The sequence below is a fragment of the Amblyomma americanum genome, chromosome 8 (assembly GCF_052857255.1).
Source record: "Amblyomma americanum isolate KBUSLIRL-KWMA chromosome 8, ASM5285725v1, whole genome shotgun sequence".
NCBI classification, from domain to species: domain Eukaryota; kingdom Metazoa; phylum Arthropoda; class Arachnida; order Ixodida; family Ixodidae; genus Amblyomma; species Amblyomma americanum.
Window position 1 is genome coordinate 44,742,937 of NC_135504.1, and position 3,442 is coordinate 44,746,378.

Consider the following 3,442-nt stretch of genomic DNA (forward strand, 5'->3'; position numbering starts at 1 on the left):
TTAGGCAAGGGAAACTGAAGAGAATGCTAGTTAGCTTTAGAAATTTCGCTTCTGTAGGCCTTTTTGTAGAAATCTGGGCTCTACTCCCCCGAACGTCAACATGCCAATGATTGACGTATCAAATAAGCTGCGGACCAATCACTAACCACTCCTAGTATTGCTTTCACCACCGCCGCCTATTGATAAATAGGCTGACGTTCGCGAGGATCGAATTTAGGACAAGGCACTGCAGCACAGAGCTAGATGCCAGCTGTGCTGGCTCACGAGGACCCGCTAGCCATGGCAGCTTGGTAGCGAGGCTCGCGGGACGGGGTGCGTCTCGCCGCTCTGTACGTGAGGCCCAGTCGTGGTGCGCGGAGGGAATGTTGGAGAGAAGGCACAGATATTACATTGCTGCAGTTTTATGAAAAGCAATTGTTTGAATTTCTGGCCGAAAGCACACATACTTGCAAACCCTATAAGGATAGGCCTGATATTAAAAAGTTTTGATTAATTTTACTCTCACGTTGTAAGTCGTAATGCTGCAGCTGATCATCTCTGGCATCGAAATGCTCTGCTGCCGTGCTTCTCCGGCACATGTTAGCTTTTGTTAGCCTGATGGCTTGCGAAGATTGCACGGAAGGAGCTGAGGCTCTTTGGTATTGGTTTGGAAGGAAGGCAGGCTGCAGTGCCAGTGGAAGGAGCTTAAGGCTCTACAGCGATGCTCTCTCTGGTACGAACTGGCTTTGGGAATGGAGGTTCTGAGGAGGAAAGTTGTCATTTCTTCGCTCAATTAAGAGAGCTTCTGCGACAGATTTGGAATCTTGTCGTAAGTCTAATGCGGTACAGTTTCTTAATACAAGCTTTTCGCAATAAGTTTGTTTTCAAGAAGCAAAAGAGCTATGCGCGCTTCGCGCATACAATGGGTTCCCCTTTGAAGCCATTAAAGGCACAGGTCTGCTATGCACCCGCCCCCTCTTACGGAACGGCAGCTCTTTCTTGTTTAATATTTGCACGGTGGACATTGCGCGCATACCAGGTGGTGTGCAGATAGGAATCAATAAGCGTACGGAGTCAGTGAGCTTCTTTGTGTCATTGTTTTGTGGTTGAACATATCTTTTCTACCTATAAAGCGCGCACATCGGACTAAATTTACTTTCAAGCGATCACCAAGCAAAAATCAGATCTCTGCCACAGCAGAGCTCTCCACAACCACAGCAGTCGCCAGCGATATCATGGTGCGAACTAAGTTCATAATTGCTCATGTACACATAACAAGTTTAGTGATGCTTCTTGTGATAATTTAAGTGAGAAATGAACACCAACAAGTTTCTCGCAAAATATCATGTTGTTTCGAAAACTATTTTTGGTGCTTTCTTCTAATCTGACTGCGGGCAAGTTACAGCTTGGCATTTTGAGCCCACGTACAATCTACCGCCTGGTCACTGAATGTTAACCTTGGGTAAAAGAAAATGGAAGTGTCCCGAGGGAGTAATTAGTGTTTTCGCGTATATGTTGAATGTGGTATGAATAAAATATCAGCCTGTTAATGATGTTGGTAATGAATATTAATGGCGCAAACGCAGCTTTGGGGAAACAGCGCCTTGGCACAAAGGTTCTGTTTACTTACGACACAGTTAGAGACCCATACCCAAAGTACCCCCGGCGACACTGATAATCGAACACCGAACATACTCGTTCCGAGCTAGATGCTTAAACCACAGGTCAGCTCTGCGGATAAGTAGCTGCCGCCTATGAGGTTGCAGCCCGGTCTTCATCACAATCGTTCCGTCAAAGTGAATCCTGAGTAGACAAGCCTGGCAATGCTCGTCTTCGCGCTGCAGTCTCTGCTCATTTGTCCGATATAGGTTTTCTGCTGGTTCATACTTTGATGAAAATCTTGGTATCATAAACGTAAGATGTCCAGCACTCTCCGAAAAGATTGATATTGATTGAGATTGAGCTTCTTACACCCCGCACTGGAGGGTCTTTAGGCTATCTGTTTTCGGGCACTGGAGGTGGTGTTGATGGTTTGATGGTGCCAGTAAATTCAGTCGTGGTTTGCACTGCTTCTGTTCAGAAAATGCAAGCAAACCAGGATTCACCGACGCCTTTTATGTATTCAAGGCATATGCGTTTGTGCCCTTGGAGGGTTTAGGCTAAGAGTTAATTACTTTTCGTGAGTGTTTTTGGTTTTGGACGACACGCCGAATGATGATGAGGGTTGGCCGGTTAGTACCAAAGTTGCTGCAATGTGTATTATTTTGTTTGGTGACTTCTATACGGATTTCTTAAGTTTCAGTTCCTTCCTTCCCGATTATTGCGACGCTTGCTGGAGAGGAAAATGTGCGTGTGTGCGAAATTGCTTTTACTGTAAGCTCGCTGCACTCTACTTCGGTGCAGATGTTTCGCGATGTACTCGACTCCAGTGGCCTGCGCTTCGAAGCGATAGCTTCATTACACCATATAAAGCCATTTCACCTTGCCTGGCGCAGCCCTACACTGCGCAAGCGCCGCGCAACAAGTGCACCAGCGTGACATGACAGGTGAGCCGTCGCCGCTGACTCCTCCTTCGTGCTTGACGTCACAGCCGCGCATGCGCAGTAGAGCACACGCCGCGCGCCGTTGCTCGCCTGCATATAAAAAGGGGGCACGAGGCGCTCCCTAGTCAACTTCAGCGAATGCCCGGACCCCGTAGAATATCTGTTACTGGTCCAATTGGACTTATTTTTGGAAATGTGGCGGAGTGCTTGAAGTTTGCTTCACTTCCGCCACCGGTTGGCCCGGCATTGCACTACTTCCGGGATCGGCCTCCTCTTTAGCGCGTCTTTACTATCCTGTCTTTCTATCCCATCTTTCAACTCTCCTACTATCTGCACGTGGTAGCGATTGTGGCTCGGCTTGAGCCAGTGAGCAGGCCTGTGCACTTTCCTTTCTTTCTTCCTGGCAGCAACAGACAGACAGACCCTAGTCAAGATCCGCGATGAGTCAAGAGGCGGAATGTCAGCGCACGAACTCAGCGACAGTAGTACAGGCTACGCCAAGCGACGTCGATGGATCCCAAAGTTCTAGCATGGTACAAGGCGTGTCACCAGCGAGCCCAAAAACCGAAGACGGTCTGGCCTTGCCATGCAGACTCTTCTCAAAGGAGGGGTTGAACAATCTTAAGTGAACCCGTTTAAGCTATGGCGTACACACTAGCTTTAACAGGAGCCAAACCGCCTGCAATTTTCTGTTTGCAGTACACTAATGCGTTCTTGTGGATTAATTGCTTATGATTCATGACGTAGATGAATCCGGCAGAAAAGTCGATCGGATCGGATCGGATTACTAGACTTGACTAATTTCACAACCTTTTAGGAACGGTATTTCTAGGCTACTCCAGGTGTTTAGGTGAGGGTTGCTGCATACGCTGCATCGTCCAGCGGCTACTAAGGTAGGGTGTGCAACAAAAGCGCGAAAG

At 47.9% G+C, this 3,442-nt stretch overlaps 1 pseudogene; it reads left to right on the forward strand.

Moving 5' to 3' along the window:
* Positions 1 to 2,647: 2,647 nt before the first annotated feature.
* Positions 2,648 to 2,799, forward strand: LOC144102894 (U2 spliceosomal RNA; annotated as a pseudogene).
* The last annotated feature ends 643 nt before the right edge of the window (positions 2,800 to 3,442 follow it).